Source organism: Gorilla gorilla, chromosome 15 (genome assembly GCF_029281585.2).
Source record: "Gorilla gorilla gorilla isolate KB3781 chromosome 15, NHGRI_mGorGor1-v2.1_pri, whole genome shotgun sequence".
In the NCBI taxonomy this organism is placed as follows: domain Eukaryota; kingdom Metazoa; phylum Chordata; class Mammalia; order Primates; family Hominidae; genus Gorilla; species Gorilla gorilla.
Genome location: NC_073239.2, coordinates 45137311 through 45161779, shown reverse-complemented (window position 1 = coordinate 45161779; position 24469 = coordinate 45137311).

Genomic DNA, 24469 nt, shown 5'->3' with positions numbered 1-24469 from the left:
GGAATGGAATGGGATGGAATGGAATGGAATGCAATGGAATGGAAAGGAATGGAATGGCATGGAATGCAATGGAATGGAATGGAAAGGAATGGAACGGAATCAACCCATGTTGAACGGAATGGAATGGAATGGAATGGAAGGGAACGGAATGGAATGGAATGGAATGGAATGGAATGCAATAGAATGGTATTGAATAAACCCTAGTAGAACGGAACGGAACAGTACGGAATGGAATGGAATAGAATGGAGTTGAATCAACCCGATTAGAACAGAATGGAATGGAATGGAATGGAATGGAATGGAATGGAATGGAATGGAATGGAATGGAATGGAATGGAATGGAATGGAATGGAATGGAATGGAATGGAATCTACCCGAGAAGAACGGAATGGAATGGGGCGGAATGGAATGAAATGGAATGGAATGGAGTGGAATGGAATGGAATGGAATTGAATCTACCCGACGTGAACAGAATGGAAAGGAATGGAATAGAATGGAGTTGAATAAACGCGAGTAGAACGGAACGGAACGGAACGGAATGGAATGGAGTAGAATGGCATTGAATCAACAAGAGTAGAAAGGAATGGAATGGAATGGAATGGAATGGAATGGAATGGAATGCAATGGAATGGAATGGAAAGGAATGGAATGGAATGGAATGGAATGCAATGGAATGGAATGGAATGGAATGGAATGGAATGGAATGGAATGGAATGGAATGCAAAGGAATGCAATGGAATGGAATGGAATGGAATGGAATGGAATGGAGTGGAATGGAATGGAGTCGAATGGAATGGAGTAGAATCACCCCGTGTTGAACGGAATGGAATCTAATGGAATGGAATGGAATGGAATGGAATGGAATGGAATGGAATGGAATGCAATGCAATGGAATGGAATGGAATGGAATGGAATGGAATGGTATGGAATGGAATGGAATGGAATGGAATGGAGTGGAATGGAATGGAATGGAATGGAGTGGAATCAACCCGTGTTGAACAGAGTGGAATGGAATGGATTAGAATGGAATGGAATGGAATTGAATGGAATCAACACGAGTTGAACGGAATGGAATGCAATGGAATGGAGTGGAATGGAATGGACTAGAATGGAATTGAATAAACCCCAGTAGAACGGAATGCAACGCAACGGAGTGGAATGGAATAGAATGGAATTGAATCAACCCGAGTAGAACGGAATGGAATGGATTGGAATGGAATGGAATGGAATGGAATGGAATGGAACGGAATAGAATGGAATTGAATCAACCCGAGTGGAATGGAATGGAATGGCATGGAATGGAATGGAATGGAATGGAATGGAATAAACCCGAGTAGAACAGAATGGAATGGAACGGAATGGAATTTAATAGAATGGAATTGAATCAACCCGAGTAGAACGGAATGGAATGGAGTGGAATGGAATGGAATGGAATGGAATGGAATGGAATGGAATGGAATGGAATGGAATGGAATGGAATGGAATGGATTCTACCCAAGAAGAACGGAATGGAATGGGAGAGAATGGATAGGAATGGAATAGAATGGAATGGAATGGAGTGGAATGGAATGGAATGGAATGGAATGGATTCTATCCAAGAAGAACGGAATGGAATGGGATGGAATGGAATGGAATGCAATGGAATGGAAAGGAATGGAATGGCATGGAATGCAATGGAATGGAATGGAAAGGAATGGAACGGAATCAACCCATGTTGAACGGAATGGAATGGAATGGAATGGAAGGGAACGGAATGGAATGGAATGGAATGGAATGGAATGCAATAGAATGGTATTGAATAAACCCTAGTAGAACGGAACGGAACAGTACGGAATGGAATGGAATAGAATGGAGTTGAATCAACCCGATTAGAACAGAATGGAATGGAATGGAATGGAATGGAATGGAATGGAATGGAATGGAATGGAATGGAATGGAATGGAATGGAATGGAATGGAATGGAATCTACCCGAGAAGAACGGAATGGAATGGGGCGGAATGGAATGAAATGGAATGGAATGGAGTGGAATGGAATGGAATGGAATTGAATCTACCCGACGTGAACAGAATGGAAAGGAATGGAATAGAATGGAGTTGAATAAACGCGAGTAGAACGGAACGGAACGGAACGGAATGGAATGGAGTAGAATGGCATTGAATCAACAAGAGTAGAAAGGAATGGAATGGAATGGAATGGAATGGAATGGAATGGAATGCAATGGAATGGAATGGAAAGGAATGGAATGGAATGGAATGGAATGCAATGGAATGGAATGGAATGGAATGGAATGGAATGGAATGGAATGGAATGGAATGCAAAGGAATGCAATGGAATGGAATGGAATGGAATGGAATGGAATGGAGTGGAATGGAATGGAGTCGAATGGAATGGAGTAGAATCACCCCGTGTTGAACGGAATGGAATCTAATGGAATGGAATGGAATGGAATGGAATGGAATGGAATGGAATGGAATGCAATGCAATGGAATGGAATGGAATGGAATGGAATGGAATGGTATGGAATGGAATGGAATGGAATGGAATGGAGTGGAATGGAATGGAATGGAATGGAGTGGAATCAACCCGTGTTGAACAGAGTGGAATGGAATGGATTAGAATGGAATGGAATGGAATTGAATGGAATCAACACGAGTTGAACGGAATGGAATGCAATGGAATGGAGTGGAATGGAATGGACTAGAATGGAATTGAATAAACCCCAGTAGAACGGAATGCAACGCAACGGAGTGGAATGGAATAGAATGGAATTGAATCAACCCGAGTAGAACGGAATGGAATGGATTGGAATGGAATGGAATGGAATGGAATGGAATGGAACGGAATAGAATGGAATTGAATCAACCCGAGTGGAATGGAATGGAATGGCATGGAATGGAATGGAATGGAAAGGAATGGAATCTACCCGAGAAGAACGGAATGGAATGGGACGGAATGGAATGGAAAGGAATGGAATGGAATGGAATGGAATGGAATGGAATGGAATAGAATAGAACTTAATTGAATCAATCCGAGAAGAACGGAACCGTATGGAGTGGAACGGAACGGAACGGAACGTAATGCAATGGAATAGAACGGAATTGAATAAACCCGAGTGGAATGGAGTGGAATGGAATGGAGTGGAATGGAATGGAATGGAATGGAATGGAATGGAAAGGAATAGAACAGAATTGAATCAATCTGAGTGGAACTGAACGGAATGCAATGGAATGGAATGGAACGGAATGGAATGGAATTGAATAGAACGGAATTGAATCAACCCAAGTGAAATGGAACAGAATGGAATGGAATGGAATGGAATGGAATGGAATGGAATGGAATGGAATGGAATGGAATGCAATGGAATGGAATGGAATGGAATGGAATGGAATGGAATGGAATACAAAGGAATGCAATGGAAAAGAATGGAATGGAATGGAATGGAGTGGAATGGAATGGAGTCGAATGGAATGGAGTGGAATCACCCCGTGTTGAACGGAATGGAATGGAATGGAATGGAATGGAATGGAATGGAATGGAATGCAATGCAATGGAATGGAATGGAATGGAATGGAATGGAATGGAATGGAATGGAATGGTATGGAATGGAATGGAGTGGAATGGAATGGAATGGAATGGAGTGGAATCAACCCGTGTTGAACAGAGTGGAATGGAATGGATTAGAATGGAATGGAATTGAATGGAATGGAATGGAATGGAATCAACACGAGTTGAACGGAATGGAATGCAATGGAATGGAATGGAATGGAATGGACTAGAATGGAATTGAATAAACCCCAGTAGAACGGAATGGAACGCAACGGAGTGGAATGGAATAGAATGGAATTGAATCAACCCGAGTAGAACGGAATGGAATGGATTGGAATGGAATGGAATGGAATGGAATGGAATGGAATGGAATGGAATGGAATCTACCCGAGAAGAACCGAAAAGAATGGGACAGAATGGAATGGAATGGAATGGAATGGAATGGAATGGAATAGACCGGAATTGAATCAATCTGAGTAGAACAGAACGGAATGGAATGGAACGGAATGGAACGGAATGGAATGGAATGTAATAGAATGGAATTGAATCAACCCGAGTGGAATGGAATGGAATGAAATGGAATGGAACGGAATGGAATGTAATAGAACGGAAGTGAATCAATCCGAGTAGAACGGAACGGAATGGAATGGAAGGGAACGGAACGGAACGGAATGGAATGGAATCGAACGGAATTGAATCAAACCGAGTGGAATGGAATGGAATGGAATGGAATGGAATGGAATGGAATGGAATGGAATGGAATGGAATGGAATCAACCCATGTTGAATGGAATGGAATGGAATGGAATGGAATGGAATGGAATGGAATGGAATGGAATGCAATGCAATGCAATGGAATGGAATGGAATGGAATGGAATGGAATGGAATGCAATGGAAGGGAATGGAATGGAATGGAATGCAATGGAATGGAATGGAATGGAATGCAATGGAATGGATTGGAATGGAATGGAATGGAATGGAATGGATTGGAATGGAATGGAATGGAATGGAATGGAAAGGAATGGATTCAACCCGAGTTGAATGGAATGAAATGAAATGGAATGGAATGGAATGGAAAGGAATGGAATGGAATGGAATGGAATGGAATGGAATGGAATGGAATGGAATGGAATGGAATGGAATGGAATGGAATGGAATAAACCCGAGTAGAACAGAATGGAAGGGAACGGAATGGAATTTAATAGAATGGAATTGAATCAACCCGAGTAGAACGGAATGGAATGGAATGGAATGGAATGGAATGAAATGGAATGGAATGGAATGGAATGGAATGGAATGGAATGGAATGGAATGGAATGCAATCTACCCGAGAAGAACGGAATGTAATGGGATGGAATGGAATGGACTGGAATGGAATGGAATGGAATGGAATGGAATGGAATAGAAAGGAATTGAATCAGTCCGAGAAAAACGGAACGGAAAGGAATGGAACGGAATGGAACGGAGCAGAATGGAGTGGAGTAGAACGGAATTGAATCAACCTGAGTGGAATGGAATGGAATGGAATGGAATGGAATGGAATGGAATGGAATGGAATGGAATCAACCCGAGTTGAAAGGAATGGAATGGAATGGAATGGAATGGAATGGAATGGAATGGAATGGAATGGAGTGGAATGGAATGGAATGGAGTGGAATGGAATGGAATGGAATGGAATGGAATAAACCCGAGTAAACAGAATGGAATGGAACAGAGTGGAATTTAATAGAATGGAATTGAATCAACCCGAGTAGAACGGAAAGGAATGGAGTGGAATGGAATGGAATAGAATGGAATGGAATGGAATGGAATGGAATGGAATGGAATGGAATGGAATGGAATGGAATGGAATGGAATGGAATGGAATGGATTCTACCCAAGAAGAACGGAATGGAATGGGACGGAATGGAATGGAATGCAATGGAATGGAATGGAATGGAATGGAATGGAATGGAATGGAATGGAATGGAATGGAATGGAATAGAATGGAATGGAATGGATTCTACCCAAGAAGAACGGAATGGAATGGGACGGAATGGAATGGAACGCAATGCAGTGGAATGGAATGGAATGGAATGGAATGGAATGGAAAGGAATAGAACGGAATTGAATCAATCCTTGTAAAACAGAACTTAATGGAATGGAACGGAATGGAGTGGAATGGAATTTAATAGAACGGAATTGAATCAACCCGAGTGGAATGGAATGGAATGGAATGGCATGGAATGGAATGGAATGGAATGGAATGGAATGGAAAGGAATGGAATGGAATGGAATGGAACGGAATCAACCCATGTTGAACGGAATGGAATGGAATTGAATGGAATGGAATGGAATGGAATGGAATGGAATGCAATAGAATCGTATTGAACAAACTCTAGTAGAACGGAAAGGAACAGAACGGAATGGAATGGAATAGAATGGAGTTGAATCAACCCGATTAGAACAGAATGGAATGGAATGGAATGGAATGGAATGGAATGGAATGGAATGGAGTGGAATGGAATGGAATGGAATCTACCCGAGAAGAACGGAATGGAATGGGGCGGAATGGAATGAAATGGAATGGAATGGAGTGGAATGGAGTGGAATGGAATGGAATGGAATCCCATCTACCCGACTTGAACAGAATGGAATGGAATGGAATAGAATGGAGTTGAATAAACGCGAGTAGAACAGAACGGAACGGAACGGAATAGAATGGAGTAGAATGGAATTGAATCAACACGAGTAGAAAGGAATGGAATGGAATGGAATGGAATGGAATGGAATGGAATGGAATGGAATGGAATGCAATCTACCCGAGAAGAACGGAATGTAATGGGATGGAATGGAACGGACTGGAATGGTATGGAATGGAATGGAATGGAATAGAAAGGAATTGAATCAATCCGAGAAAAACGGAATGGAATGGAATGGAACGGAATGGAACAGAGCAGAATGGAGTGGAGTAGAGCGGAATTGAATCAACCTGAGTGGAATGGAATGGAATGGAATGGAATGGAATGGAATGGAATGGAATGGAATGGAATGGAATGGAATGGAGTAAACCCGAGTAGAACAGAATGGAATGGTACGGAATGGAATTTAATAGAATGGAATTGAATCAACCCGAGTAGAACGGAATGGAATGGAGTGGAATGGAATCGAATGAAATTGAATGGAATGGAATGGAATGGAATGGAATGGAATGGAATGGAATGGAATGGAATGGATTCTACCCAAGAAGAACGGAATAGAATGGGACAGAATGGATTGGAATGGAATAGAATGGAATGGAATGGAGTGGAATGGAATGGAATGGAATGGTATGGATTCTACTCAAGAAGAACGGAATGGAATGGGACAGAATGGAATGGAATGCAAAGGAATGGAATGGAATGGAATGGAATGGAATGGAATGGAATGGAATGGAATGGAATGGAATAAACCCGAGTAGAACAGAATGGAATGGAACGGAATGGAATTTAATAGAATGGAATTGAATCAACCCGAGTAGAACGGAATGGAATGGAGTGGAATGGAATGGAATGGAATGGTATGGAATGGAATGGAATGGAATGGAATGGATTCTACCCAAAAAGAACGGAATGGAAAGGGATGGAATGGAATGGAATGCAATGGAATGGAATGGAATGGAATGGAATGGAATGCAATGGAATGGAATGGAATGGAATGGAATGGAATGGAATGGAATGGAATTTAATAGAACGGAATTGAATCAATCCTAGTAGAACGGAACTTAATGGAATGGAACGGAACGGAGTGGAATGGAATTTAATAGAACGGAATTGAATCAACCCGAGTGGAATGGAATGGAATGGAATGGCATGGAATGGAATGGAACGGAACGGAACGGAACGGAACGGAACGGAATGGAATGGAATGGAATGTAATGGAATGGAATGGAACGGAATCAACCCATGTTGAACGGAATGGAATGGAATTGAATGGAATGGAATGGAATGGAATGGAATGGAATGGAATGGAATGGAATGGAATGGAATGGAATGGAATAAACCCGAGTAAACAGAATGGAATGGAACGGAGGGGAATTTAATAGAATGGAATTGAATCAACCCGAGTAGAACGGAATGGAATGGAGTGGAATGGAATGGAATGGAATGGAATGGAATGGAATGGAATGGAATGGAATGGAATGGAATGCAATGGAATGGAATGGAATGGATTCTACCCAAGAAGAATGGAATGGAATGGGACGGAATGGAATGGAACGCAATGGAATGGAATGGAATGGAATGGAATGGAATGGAATGGAATGGAATGGAATGGAATGGAATGGAATGGAATAAACCCGAGTAGAACAGAATGGAATGGAACGGAATGGAATTTAATAGAATGGAATTGAATCAACCCGAGTAGAACGGAATGGAATGGAGTGGAATGGAATGGAATGGAATGGAATGGAATGGAATGGAATGGAATGGAATGGAATGGAATGGAACGGAATCAACCCATGTTGAACGGAATGGAATGGAATTGAATGGAATGGAATGGAATGGAATGGAATGGAATGGAATGGAATGGAATGGAATGGAATGGAATGCAATAGAATGGTATTGAACAAACCCTAGTAGAACGGAACGGAACAGAACGGAATGGAATGGAATAGAATGGAGTTGAATCAACCCGATTAGAACAGAATGGAATGGAATGGAATGGAATGGAATGGAATGGAGTGGAATGGAATGGAATGGAATCGAATCTACCCGAGTTGAACAGAATGGAATGGAATGGAATAGAATGGAGTTGAATAAACGCGAGTAGAACAGAACGGAACGGAACGGAATGGAATGGAGTAGAATGGAATTGAATCAACACGAGTAGAAAGGAATGGAATGGAATGGAATGGAATGGAATGGAATGGAATGGAATGGAATGGAATGGAATGGAATAGAAAGGAATTGAATCAATCCGAGAAAAAAGGAACGGAATGGAATGGAACGGAATGGAAAAGAGCAGAATGGAGTGGAGTAGAGCGGAATTGCATCAACCTGAGTGGAATGGAATGGAAAGAATGGAATGGAATGGAATGGAATGGAATGGAATGGAATGGAATGGAATAAACCCGAGTAGAACAGAATGGAATGGAACGGAATGGAATTTAATAGAATGGAATTGAATCAACCCGAGTAGAACGGAATGGAATGGAGTGGAATGAAATGTAATGTAATGGAATGGAATGGAATGGAATGGAATGGAATGGAATGGATTGGAATGGAATGGAATGGAATGGAATGGAATGGAATGGAATGGAATGGAATGGAATAAACCCGAGCAGAACAGAATGGAATGGAACGGAATGGAATTTAATAGAATGGAATTGAATCAAACCGAGTAGAACGGAATGGAATGGAATGGAATGGAATGGAATGGAATGGAATGGAATGGAATGGAATGGAATGCATTCTACCGAAGAAGAACGGAATGGAATGGGATGGAATGGAATGGAATGCAATGGAATGGGATGGAATGGAATGGAATTGAATAGAACGGAATTGAATCAATCCTAGTAGAGCGGAACTTAATGGAATGGAACGGAACGGAGTGGAATGGAATTTAATAGAACGGAATTGAATCAACCCGAGTGGAATGGAATGGAATGGAATGGCATGGAATGGAATGGAATGGATGGAATGGAATGGAATGGAATGGAATGGAATGGAAAGGAATGGAATCAACCCGTGTTGAAAAGAATGGAATGGAATGGAATGGAATGGAATGGAATGGAATGGAATGGAATGGAATAAACCCGTGTAAACAGAATGGAATGGAACGCAGTGGAATTTAATAGAATGGAATTGAATCAACCCGAGTAGAACGGAATGGAATGGAGTGGAATGGAATGGAATGGAATGGAATGGAATGTAATGGAATGGAATGGAGTGGAATGGAATGGAATGGAAATATAATGTAATGGAATGGAATGGAATGGAATGGAATGGAATGGAATGGAATGGATTCTCCCCAAGAAGAACGGAATGGAATGGGGCAGAATGGATTGGAATGGAATAGAATGGAATGGAATGGAGTGGAATGGAATGGAATGGAGTGGAAGGGATTCTACCCAAGAAGAACGGAATGGGATGGGACGGAATGGAATGGAATGGAATGGAATGGAATGGAATGGAATGGAATGGAATGGAATAGAATAAACCCGAGTAGAACAGAATGGAATGGAACGGAATGGAATTTAATAGAATGGAATTGAATCAACGCGAGTACAACTGAATGGAATGGAGTGGAATGGAATGGAAAGGAATGGAATGGAATGGAATGGAATGGAATGGAATGGAATGGAACGAAATCAACCCATGTTGAACGGAATGGAATGGAATTGAATGGAATGGAATGGAATGGAATGGAATGGAATGGAATGGAATGGAATGCAATAAATGGTATTGAACAAACCCTAGTAGAACGGAAGGGAACAGAACGGAATGGAATGGAATGGAATGGAATGGAATGGAATGGAATGGAATGGAATGGAAAGGAATGGAATCAACCCGAGTTGAAAGGAATGGAATGGAATGGAATGGAATGGAATGGAATGGAATGGAATGGAATGGAATGGAATGGAATGGAATAAACCCGAGTAAACAGAATGGAATGGAACGGAGTGGAATTTAATAGAATGGAATTGAATCAACCCGAGTAGAACGGAATGGAATGGAGTGGAATGGAATGGAATGGAATGGAATGGAATGGAATGGAATGGAATGGAATGGAATGGAATGGAATGGATTCTACCCAAGAAGAACGGAATGGAATGGGAGAGAATGGATAGGAATGGAATAGAATGGAATGGAATGGAGTGGAATGGAATGGAATGGAATGGAATGGATTCTATCCAAGAAGAACGGAATGGAATGGGATGGAATGGAATGGAATGCAATGGAATGGAAAGGAATGGAATGGCATGGAATGCAATGGAATGGAATGGAAAGGAATGGAACGGAATCAACCCATGTTGAACGGAATGGAATGGAATGGAAGGGAAGGGAACGGAATGGAATGGAATGGAATGGAATGGAATGCAATAGAATGGTATTGAATAAACCCTAGTAGAACGGAACGGAACAGTACGGAATGGAATGGAATAGAATGGAGTTGAATCAACCCGATTAGAACAGAATGGAATGGAATGGAATGGAATGGAATGGAATGGAATGGAATGGAATGGAATGGAATGGAATGGAATGGAATGGAATCTACCCGAGAAGAACGGAATGGAATGGGGCGGAATGGAATGAAATGGAATGGAATGGAGTGGAATGGAATGGAATGGAATTGAATCTACCCGACGTGAACAGAATGGAAAGGAATGGAATAGAATGGAGTTGAATAAACGCGAGTAGAACGGAACGGAACGGAACGGAATGGAATGGAGTAGAATGGCATTGAATCAACAAGAGTAGAAAGGAATGGAATGGAATGGAATGGAATGGAATGGAATGGAATGCAATGGAATGGAATGGAATGGAATGGAATGGAATGGAATGGAATGCAATGGAATGGAATGGAATGGAATGGAATGGAATGGAATGGAATGGAATGGAATGCAAAGGAATGCAATGGAATGGAATGGAATGGAATGGAATGGAATGGAGTGGAATGGAATGGAGTCGAATGGAATGGAGTAGAATCACCCCGTGTTGAACGGAATGGAATCTAATGGAATGGAATGGAATGGAATGGAATGGAATGGAATGGAATGGAATGCAATGCAATGGAATGGAATGGAATGGAATGGAATGGAATGGTATGGAATGGAATGGAATGGAATGGAATGGAGTGGAATGGAATGGAATGGAATGGAGTGGAATCAACCCGTGTTGAACAGAGTGGAATGGAATGGATTAGAATGGAATGGAATGGAATTGAATGGAATCAACACGAGTTGAACGGAATGGAATGCAATGGAATGGAGTGGAATGGAATGGACTAGAATGGAATTGAATAAACCCCAGTAGAACGGAATGCAACGCAACGGAGAGGAATGGAATAGAATGGAATTGAATCAACCCGAGTAGAACGGAATGGAATGGATTGGAATGGAATGGAATGGAATGGAATGGAATGGAATGGAACGGAATAGAATGGAATTGAATCAACCCGAGTGGAATGGAATGGAATGGCATGGAATGGAATGGAATGGAAAGGAATGGAATCTACCCGAGAAGAACGGAATGGAATGGGACGGAATGGAATGGAAAGGAATGGAATGGAATGGAATGGAATGGAATGGAATGGAATGGAATAGAATAGAACTTAATTGAATCAATCCGAGAAGAACGGAACCGTATGGAGTGGAACGGAACGGAACGGAACGTAATGCAATGGAATAGAACGGAATTGAATAAACCCGAGTGGAATGGAGTGGAATGGAATGGAGTGGAATGGAATGGAATGGAATGGAATGGAATGGAAAGGAATAGAACAGAATTGAATCAATCTGAGTGGAACTGAACGGAATGCAATGGAATGGAATGGAACGGAATGGAATGGAATTGAATAGAACGGAATTGAATCAACCCAAGTGAAATGGAACAGAATGGAATGGAATGGAATGGAATGGAATGGAATGGAATGGAATGGAATGGAATGGAATGGAATGGAATGCAATGGAATGGAATGGAATGGAATGGAATGGAATGGAATGGAATACAAAGGAATGCAATGGAAAAGAATGGAATGGAATGGAATGGAGTGGAATGGAATGGAGTCGAATGGAATGGAGTGGAATCACCCCGTGTTGAACGGAATGGAATGGAATGGAATGGAATGGAATGGAATGGAATGGAATGCAATGCAATGGAATGGAATGGAATGGAATGGAATGGAATGGAATGGAATGGAATGGAATGGTATGGAATGGAATGGAGTGGAATGGAATGGAATGGAATGGAGTGGAATCAACCCGTGTTGAACAGAGTGGAATGGAATGGATTAGAATGGAATGGAATTGAATGGAATGGAATGGAATGGAATCAACACGAGTTGAACGGAATGGAATGCAATGGAATGGAATGGAATGGAATGGACTAGAATGGAATTGAATAAACCCCAGTAGAACGGAATGGAACGCAACGGAGTGGAATGGAATAGAATGGAATTGAATCAACCCGAGTAGAACGGAATGGAATGGATTGGAATGGAATGGAATGGAATGGAATGGAATGGAATGGAATGGAATGGAATCTACCCGAGAAGAACCGAAAAGAATGGGACAGAATGGAATGGAATGGAATGGAATGGAATGGAATGGAATAGACCGGAATTGAATCAATCTGAGTAGAACGGAACGGAATGGAATGGAACGGAATGGAACGGAATGGAATGGAATGTAATAGAATGGAATTGAATCAACCCGAGTGGAATGGAATGGAATGAAATGGAATGGAACGGAATGGAATGTAATAGAACGGAAGTGAATCAATCCGAGTAGAACGGAATGGAATGGAATGGAAGGGAACGGAACGGAACGGAATGGAATGGAATCGAACGGAATTGAATCAACCCGAGTGGAATGGAATGGAATGGAATGGAATGGAATGGAATGGAATGGAATGGAATGGAATGGAATGGAATCAACCCATGTTGAATGGAATGGAATGGAATGGAATGGAATGGAATGGAATGGAATGGAATGGAATGGAATGCAATGCAATGCAATGGAATGGAATGGAATGGAATGGAATGGAATGGAATGCAATGGAAGGGAATGGAATGGAATGGAATGCAATGGAATGGAATGGAATGGAATGCAATGGAATGGATTGGAATGGAATGGAATGGAATGGAATGGATTGGAATGGAATGGAATGGAATGGAATGGAAAGGAATGGATTCAACCCGAGTTGAATGGAATGAAATGAAATGGAATGGAATGGAATGGAAAGGAATGGAATGGAATGGAATGGAATGGAATGGAATGGAATGGAATGGAATGGAATGGAATGGAATGGAATGGAATAAACCCGAGTAGAACAGAATGGAAGGGAACGGAATGGAATTTAATAGAATGGAATTGAATCAACCCGAGTAGAACGGAATGGAATGGAATGGAATGGAATGGAATGAAATGGAATGGAATGGAATGGAATGGAATGGAATGGAATGGAATGGAATGGAATGCAATCTACCCGAGAAGAACGGAATGTAATGGGATGGAATGGAATGGACTGGAATGGAATGGAATGGAATGGAATGGAATGGAATAGAAAGGAATTGAATCAGTCCGAGAAAAACGGAACGGAAAGGAATGGAACGGAATGGAACGGAGCAGAATGGAGTGGAGTAGAATGGAATTGAATCAACCTGAGTGGAATGGAATGGAATGGAATGGAATGGAATGGAATGGAATGGAATGGAATGGAATCAACCCGAGTTGAAAGGAATGGAATGGAATGGAATGGAATGGAATGGAATGGAATGGAATGGAGTGGAATGGAATGGAATGGAGTGGAATGGAATGGAATGGAATGGAATGGAATAAACCCGAGTAAACAGAATGGAATGGAACAGAGTGGAATTTAATAGAATGGAATTGAATCAACCCGAGTAGAACGGAAAGGAATGGAGTGGAATGGAATGGAATAGAATGGAATGGAATGGAATGGAATGGAATGGAATGGAATGGAATGGAATGGAATGGAATGGAATGGAATGGAATGGAATGGATTCTACCCAAGAAGAACGGAATGGAATGGGACGGAATGGAATGGAATGCAATGGAATGGAATGGAATGGAATGGAATGGAATGGAATGGAATGGAATGGAATAGAATGGAATGGAATGGATTCTACCCAAGAAGAACGGAATGGAATGGGACGGAATGGAATGGAACGCAATGCAGTGGAATGGAATGGAATGGAATGGAATGGAATGGAAAGGAATAGAACGGAATTGAATCAATCCTTGTAAAACAGAACTTAATGGAATGGAACGGAATGGAGTGGAATGGAATTTAATAGAACGGAATTGAATCAACCCGAGTGGAATGGAATGGAATGGAATGGCATGGAATGGAATGGAATGGAATGGAATGGAATGGAAAGGAATGGAATGGAATGGAATGGAACGGAATCAACCCATGTTGAACGGAATGGAATGGAATTGAATGGAATGGAATGGAATGGAATGGAATGGAATGCAATAGAATCGTATTGAACAAACTCTAGTAGAACGGAAAGGAACAGAACGGAATGGAATGGAATAGAATGGAGTTGAATCAACCCGATTAGAACAGAATGGAATGGAATGGAATGGAATGGAATGGAATGGAATGGAATGGAGTGGAATGGAATGGAATGGAATCTACCCGAGAAGAACGGAATGGAATGGGGCGGAATGGAATGAAATGGAATGGAATGGAGTGGAATGGAGTGGAATGGAATGGAATGGAATCCCATCTACCCGACTTGAACAGAATGGAATGGAATGGAATAGAATGGAGTTGAATAAACGCGAGTAGAACAGAACGGAACGGAACGGAATAGAATGGAGTAGAATGGAATTGAATCAACACGAGTAGAAAGGAATGGAATGGAATGGAATGGAATGGAATGGAATGGAATGGAATGGAATGCAATCTACCCGAGAAGAACGGAATGTAATGGGATGGAATGGAACGGACTGGAATGGTATGGAATGGAATGGAATGGAATAGAAAGGAATTGAATCAATCCGAGAAAAACGGAATGGAATGGAATGGAACGGAATGGAACAGAGCAGAATGGAGTGGAGTAGAGCGGAATTGAATCAACCTGAGTGGAATGGAATGGAATGGAATGGAATGGAATGGAATGGAATGGAATGGAATGGAATGGAATGGAATGGAGTAAACCCGAGTAGAACAGAATGGAATGGTACGGAATGGAATTTAATAGAATGGAATTGAATCAACCCGAGTAGAACGGAATGGAATGGAGTGGAATGGAATCGAATGAAATTGAATGGAATGGAATGGAATGGAATGGAATGGAATGGAATGGAATGGAATGGATTCTACCCAAGAAGAACGGAATAGAATGGGACAGAATGGATTGGAATGGAATAGAATGGAATGGAATGGAGTGGAATGGAATGGAATGGAATGGTATGGATTCTACTCAAGAAGAACGGAATGGAATGGGACAGAATGGAATGGAATGCAAAGGAATGGAATGGAATGGAATGGAATGGAATGGAATGGAATGGAATGGAATGGAATGGAATGGAATAAACCCGAGTAGAACAGAATGGAATGGAACGGAATGGAATTTAATAGAATGGAATTGAATCAACCCGAGTAGAACGGAATGGAATGGAGTGGAATGGAATGGAATGGAATGGTATGGAATGGAATGGAATGGAATGGAATGGATTCTACCCAAAAAGAACGGAATGGAAAGGGATGGAATGGAATGGAATGCAATGGAATGGAATGGAATGGAATGGAATGGAATGCAATGGAATGGAATGGAATGGAATGGAATGGAATGGAATGGAATGGAATTTAATAGAACGGAATTGAATCAATCCTAGTAGAACGGAACTTAATGGAATGGAACGGAACGGAGTGGAATGGAATTTAATAGAACGGAATTGAATCAACCCGAGTGGAATGGCATGGAATGGAATGGCATGGAATGGAATGGAACGGAACGGAACGGAACGGAACGGAACGGAATGGAATGGAATGGAATGGAATGGAATGGAATGGAACGGAATCAAACCATGTTGAACGGAATGGAATGGAATTGAATGGAATGGAATGGAATGGAATGGAATGGAATGGAATGGAATGGAATGGAATGGAATGGAATAAACCCGAGTAAACAGAATGGAATGGAACGGAGGGGAATTTAATAGAATGGAATTGAATCAACCCGAGTAGAACGGAATGGAATGGAGTGGAATGGAATGGAATGGAATGGAATGGAATGGAATGGAATGGAATGGAATGGAATGGAATGCAATGGAATGGAATGGAATGGATTCTACCCAAGAAGAATGGAATGGAATGGGACGGAATGGAATGGAACGCAATGGAATGGAATGGAATGGAATGGAATGGAATGGAATGGAATGGAATGGAATGGAATGGAATAAACCCGAGTAGAACAGAATGGAATGGAACGGAATGGAATTTAATAGAATGGAATTGAATCAACCCGAGTAGAACGGAATGGAATGGAGTGGAATGGAATGGAATGGAATGGAATGGAATGGAATGGAATGGAATGGAATGGAACGGAATCAACCCATGTTGAACGGAATGGAATGGAATTGAATGGAATGGAATGGAATGGAATGGAATGGAATGGAATGGAATGGAATGGAATGGAATGGAATGGAATGGAATGCAATAGAATGGTATTGAACAAACCCTAGTAGAACGGAACGGAACAGAACGGAATGGAATGGAATAGAATGGAGTTGAATCAACCCGATTAGAACAGAATGGAATGGAATGGAATGGAATGGAATGGAATGGAGTGGAATGGAATGGAATGGAATCGAATCTACCCGAGTTGAACAGAATGGAATGGAATGGAATAGAATGGAGTTGAATAAACGCGAGTAGAACAGAACGGAACGGAACGGAATGGAATGGAGTAGAATGGAATTGAATCAACACGAGTAGAAAGGAATGGAATGGAATGGAATGGAATGGAATGGAATGAAATGGAATGGAATGGAATGGAATAGAAAGGAATTGAATCAATCCGAGAAAAAAGGAACGGAATGGAATGGAACGGAATGGAAAAGAGCAGAATGGAGTGGAGTAGAGCGGAATTGCATCAACCTGAGTGGAATGGAATGGAAAGAATGGAATGGAATGGAATGGAATGGAATGGAATGGAATGGAATGGAATGGAATAAACCCGAGTAGAACAGAATGGAATGGAACGGAATGGAATTTAATAGAATGGAATTGAATCAACCCGAGTAGAACGGAATGGAATGGAGTGGAATGAAATGTAATGGAATGTAATGGAATGGAGTGGAATGGAATGGAATGGATTGGAATGGAATGGAATGGAATGGAATGGAATGGAATGGAATGGAATAAACCCGAGCAGAACAGAATGGAATGGAACGGAATGGAATTTAATAGAATGGAATTGAATCAACCCGAGTAGAACGGAATGGAATGGAATGGAATGGAATGGAATGGAATGGAATGGAATGGAATGGAATGGAATGCATTCTACCGAAGAAGAACGGAATGGAATGGGATGGAATGGAATGGAATGCAATGGAATGGGATGGAATGGAATGGAATTGAATAGAACGGAATTGAATCAATCCTAGTAGAGCGGAACTTAATGGAATGGAACGGAACGGAGTGGAATGGAATTTAATAGAACGGAATTGAATCAACCCGAGTGGAATGGAATGGAATGGAATGGCATGGAATGGAATGGAATGGATGGAATGGAATGGAATGGAATGGAATGGAATGGAAAGGAATGGAATCAACCCGTGTTGAAAAGAATGGAATGGAATGGAATGGAATGGAATGGAATGGAATGGAATGGAATGGAATAAACCCGTGTAAACAGAATGGAATGGAACGCAGTGGAATTTAATAGAATTGAATTGAATCAACCCGAGTAGAACGGAATGGAATGGAGTGGAATGGAATGGAATGGAATGGAATGGAATGTAATGGAATGGAATGGAGTGGAATGGAATGGAATGGAAATATAATGTAATGGAATGTAATGGAATGGAATGGAATGGAATGGAATGGAATGGATTCTCCCCAAGAAGAACGGAATGGAATGGGGCAGAATGGATTGGAATGGAATAGAATGGAATGGAATGGAGTGGAATGGAATGGAATGGAGTGGAAGGGATTCTACCCAAGAAGAACGGAATGGGATGGGACGGAATGGAATGGAATGGAATGGAATGGAATGGAATGGAATGGAATGGAATGGAATAGAATAAACCCGAGTAGAACAGAATGGAATGGAACGGAATGGAATTTAATAGAATGGAATTGAATCAACGCGAGTACAACTGAATGGAATGGAGTGGAATGGAATGGAATGGAATGGAATGGAATGGAATGGAATGGAATGGAATGGAACGAAATCAACCCATGTTGAACGGAATGGAATGGAATTGAATGGAATGGAATGGAATGGAATGGAATGGAATGGAATGGAATGGAATGGAATGGAATGCAATAAATGGTATTGAACAAACCCTAGTAGAACGGAAGGGAACAGAACGGAATGGAATGGAATGGAATGGAATGGAATGGAATGGAATGGAATGGAATGGAATGGAAAGGAATGGAATCAACCCGAGTTGAAAGGAATGGAATGGAATGGAATGGAATGGAATGGAATGGAATGGAATGGAATGGAATGGAATAAACCCGAGTAAACAGAATGGAATGGAACGGAGTGGAATTTAATAGAATGGAATTGAATCAACCCGAGTAGAACGGAATGGAATGGAGTGGAATGGAACGGAATGGAATGGAATGGAATGGAATGGAATGGAATGGAATGGAATGGAATGGAATGGAATGGAATGGAATGGAATGGAATGGATTCTCCCCAAGAAGAACGGAATGGAATGGGACAGAATGTATTGGAATGGAATAGAATGGAATAGAATGGAGTGGAATGGAATGGAATGGAGTGGAAGGGATTCTACCCAAAAAGAACGGAATGGAATGGAATGGAATGGAATGGAATGGAATGGAATGGAATGGAATGGAATGGAATGGAATGTTATGGAATAAACCCGAGTAGAACAGAATGGAATGGAACGGAATGGAATTTAATAGAATGGAATTCAATCAACCCGAGTAGAACGGAATGGAATGGAGTGGAATGGAATGGAATGGAATGGAATGGAATGGAATGGAATGGAATGGAATGGAATGGAACGGAATGTTATGGAATAAACCCGAGTAGAACAGAATGGAATGGAACGGAATGGAATTTAATAGAATGGAATTCAATCAACCCGAGTAGAACGGAGTGGAATGGAGTGGAATGGAATGGAACGGAATGGAATGGAAAGGAATGGAATGGAATGGAATGGAATGGAATGGAATGCAATCTACCCGAGAAGAACGGAATGTAATGGGATGGAAAGGAATGGACTGGAATGGAATGGAATGGAATGGAATGGAATAGAAAGGAATTGAATCAGTCCGAGAAAAACGGAACGGAATGGAATGGAACGGAATGGAATGGAACGGAATGGAACGGAGCAGAATGAAGTGGAGTAGAACGGAATTGAATCAACCTGAGTGGAATGGAATGGAATGGAATGGAATGGAATGGAATGGAATGGAATGGAATGGAATGGAATGGAAAGGAAAGGAATCAACCCGAGTTGAAAGGAATGGAATGGAATGGAATGGAATGGAATGGAATGGAATGGAATGGAATGGAGTGGAATGGAATGGAATGGAATGGAATGGAATGGAATGGAATGGAATGGAATGGAAAGGAATGGAATCAACCCGAGTTGAAAGGAATGAAATGGAATGGAATGGAATGGAATGGAATGGAATGGAATGGAATGGAATGGAATGGAATGGAATGGAATGGAATAAACCCGAGTAGAACAGAATGGAATGAACGGAATGGAATTTAATAGAATGGAATTGAATCAACCCGAGTAGAACGGAATGGAATGGAGTGGAATGGAATGGAATGGAATGGAATGGAATGGAATGGAATGGAATGGGATGGAATGGAATGGAATGGATTCTACCCAAGAAGAACGGAATGGAGTGGGACAGAATGGATTGAAATGGAATAGAATGGAATGGAATGCAATGGAATGGAATGGAATAGAACGGAATTGAATCAATCCTAGTAGAACGGAAGTTAATGGAATGGAACGTAACGGAGTGGAATGGAATTTAATAGAACGGAATTGAATCAACCCGAGTGGAATGGAATGGAATGGAATGGCATGGAATGGAATGGAATGGAATGGAATGGAATGGAATGGAATGGAACGGAATCAACCCATGTTGAACGGAATGGAAAGTAATTGAATGGAATGGAACGGAATGGAATGGAATGGAATGGAATGGAATGGAATGCAACAGAATGGTATTGAATAAACCCTAGTAGAACGGAACGGAACAGAACGGAATGGAATGGAATAGAATGGAGTTGAATCAACCCGATTAGAACAGAATGGAATGGAATGGAATGGAATGGAATGGAATGGAATGGAATGGAACGGAATGGAATGGAACGGAATCAACCCATGTTGAACGGAATGGAATGGAATTGAATGGAATGGAACGGAATGGAATGGAATGGAATGGAATGCAATAGAATGGTATTGAATAAACCCTAGTAGAACGGAACGGAACAGAACGGAATGGAATGGAATAGAATGGAGTTGAATCAACCCGATTAGAACAGAATGGAATGGAATGGAATGGAATGGATTGGAATGGAATGGAATGGAATGGAATGGAATGGAATGGAATGGAACGGAATAGAACGGAATTGAATCAATCTGAGTAGAACGGAAAGGAAAGGAATGGAGCGGAAGGGAACGGAATGGAATGGAATTGAATAGAATGGAATTGAATCAACCCAAGTGAAATGGAATGGAATGGAATGGAATGGAATGGAATGGAACGGAATGGAATGGAATGGAATGGAATGGAATGGAATGGAATGGAATGGAAAGGAATGGAATGGAATGCAATCTACCCGAGAAGAACGGAACATAATGGGATGGAATGGAATGGAGTGGAATGGAATGGAATGGAATGGAGTGGAATAGAAAGGAATTGAATCAATCTGAGAAAAACGGAACGGAATGGAATGGAACGGAATGGAACGGAGCAGAATGGAGTGGAGTAGAACGGAATTGAATCAACCTGAGTGGAAGGGAATGGAATGGAATGGAATGGAATGGAATTGAATGGAATGGAATGGAATGGAATGGAAAGGAATGGAATCAACCCGTGTTGAAAGGAAAGAAATGGAATGGAATGGAATGGAATGGAATGGAATGGAATGGAATGGAATGGAATGGAATGGAATGGAATGGAATGGAATGGAATGGAATAAACCCGAGTAGAACAGAATGGAATGGAACGGAATGGAATTTAATAGAATGGAATTGAATCAACCCGAGTAGAACGGAATGGAATGGAGTGGAATGGAATGGAATGGAATGGAATGGAATGGAATGGAATGGAATGGAATGGAATGGAATGGAATGGAATGGAATGGAATGGAATGGAATGGATTCTACCCAAGAAGAACGGAATGGAATGGGAGAGAATGGATAGGAATGGAATAGAATGGAATGGAATGGAGTGGAATGGAATGGAATGGAATGGAATGGATTCTATCCAAGAAGAACGGAATGGAATGGGATGGAATGGAATGGAATGCAATGGAATGGAAAGGAATGGAATGGCATGGAATGCAATGGAATGGAATGGAAAGGAATGGAACGGAATCAACCCATGTTGAACGGAATGGAATGGAATGGAATGGAAGGGAACGGAATGGAATGGAATGGAATGGAATGGAATGCAATAGAATGGTATTGAATAAACCCTAGTAGAACGGAACGGAACAGTACGGAATGGAATGGAATAGAATGGAGTTGAATCAACCCGATTAGAACAGAATGGAATGGAATGGAATGGAATGGAATGGAATGGAATGGAATGGAATGGAATGGAATGGAATGGAATGGAATCTACCCGAGAAGAACGGAATGGAATGGGGCGGAATGGAATGAAATGGAATGGAATGGAGTGGAATGGAATGGAATGGAATTGAATCTACCCGACGTGAACAGAATGGAAAGGAATGGAATAGAATGGAGTTGAATAAACGCGAGTAGAACGGAACGGAACGGAACGGAATGGAATGGAGTAGAATGGCATTGAATCAACAAGAGTAGAAAGGAATGGAATGGAATGGAATGGAATGGAATGGAATGGAATGGAATGCAATGGAATGGAATGGAATGGAATGGAATGGAATGGAATGGAATGGAATGCAATGGAATGGAATGGAATGGAATGGAATGGAATGGAATGGAATGGAATGGAATGCAAAGGAATGCAATGGAATGGAATGGAATGGAATGGAATGGAATGGAGTGGAATGGAATGGAGTCGAATGGAATGGAGTAGAATCACCCCGTGTTGAACGGAATGGAATCTAATGGAATGGAATGGAATGGAATGGAATGGAATGGAATGGAATGGAATGCAATGCAATGGAATGGAATGGAATGGAATGGAATGGAATGGTATGGAATGGAATGGAATGGAATGGAATGGAGTGGAATGGAATGGAATGGAATGGAGTGGAATCAACCCGTGTTGAACAGAGTGGAATGGAATGGATTAGAATGGAATGGAATGGAATTGAATGGAATCAACACGAGTTGAACGGAATGGAATGCAATGGAATGGAGTGGAATGGAATGGACTAGAATGGAATTGAATAAACCCCAGTAGAACGGAATGCAACGCAACGGAGTGGAATGGAATAGAATGGAATTGAATCAACCCGAGTAGAACGGAATGGAATGGATTGGAATGGAATGGAATGGAATGGAATGGAATGGAACGGAATAGAATGGAATTGAATCAACCCGAGTGGAATGGAATGGAATGGCATGGAATGGAATGGAATGGAAAGGAATGGAATCTACCCGAGAAGAACGGAATGGAATGGGACGGAATGGAATGGAAAGGAATGGAATGGAATGGAATGGAATGGAATGGAATGGAATAGAATAGAACTTAATTGAATCAATCCGAGAAGAACGGAACCGTATGGAGTGGAACGGAACGGAACGGAACGTAATGCAATGGAATAAAACGGAATTGAATAAACCCGAGTGGAATGGAGTGGAATGGAATGGAGTGGAATGGAATGGAATGGAATGGAATGGAATGGAAAGGAATAGAACAGAATTGAATCAATCTGAGTGGAACTGAACGGAATGCAATGGAATGGAATGGAACGGAATGGAATGGAATTGAATAGAACGGAATTGAATCAACCCAAGTGAAATGGAACAGAATGGAATGGAATGGAATGGAATGGAATGGAATGGAATGGAATGGAATGGAATGGAATGGAATGGAATGCAATGGAATGGAATGGAATGGAATGGAATGGAATACAAAGGAATGCAATGGAAAAGAATGGAATGGAATGGAATGGAGTGGAATGGAATGGAGTCGAATGGAATGGAGTGGAATCACCCCGTGTTGAACGGAATGGAATGGAATGGAATGGAAACGAATGGAATGGAATGGAATGCAATTCAATGGAATGGAATGGAATGGAATGGAATGGAATGGAATGGAATGGAATGGAATGGTATGGAATGGAATGGAGTGGAATGGAATGGAATGGAATGGAGTGGAATCAACCCGTGTTGAACAGAGTGGAATGGAATGGATTAGAATGGAATGGAATTGAATGGAATGGAATGGAATGGAATCAACACGAGTTGAACGGAATGGAATGCAATGGAATGGAATGGAATGGAATGGACTAGAATGGAATTGAATAAACCCCAGTAGAACGGAATGGAACGCAACGGAGTGGAATGGAATAGAATGGAATTGAATCAACCCGAGTAGAACGGAATGGAATGGATTGGAATGGAATGGAATGGAATGGAATGGAATGGAATGGAATGGAATGGAATCTACCCGAGAAGAACCGAAAAGAATGGGACAGAATGGAATGGAATGGAATGGAATGGAATGGAATGGAATAGACCGGAATTGAATCAATCTGAGTAGAACGGAACGGAATGGAATGGAACGGAATGGAACGGAATGCAATGGAATGTAATAGAATGGAATTGAATCAACCCGAGTGGAATGGAATGGAATGAAATGGAATGGAACGGAATGG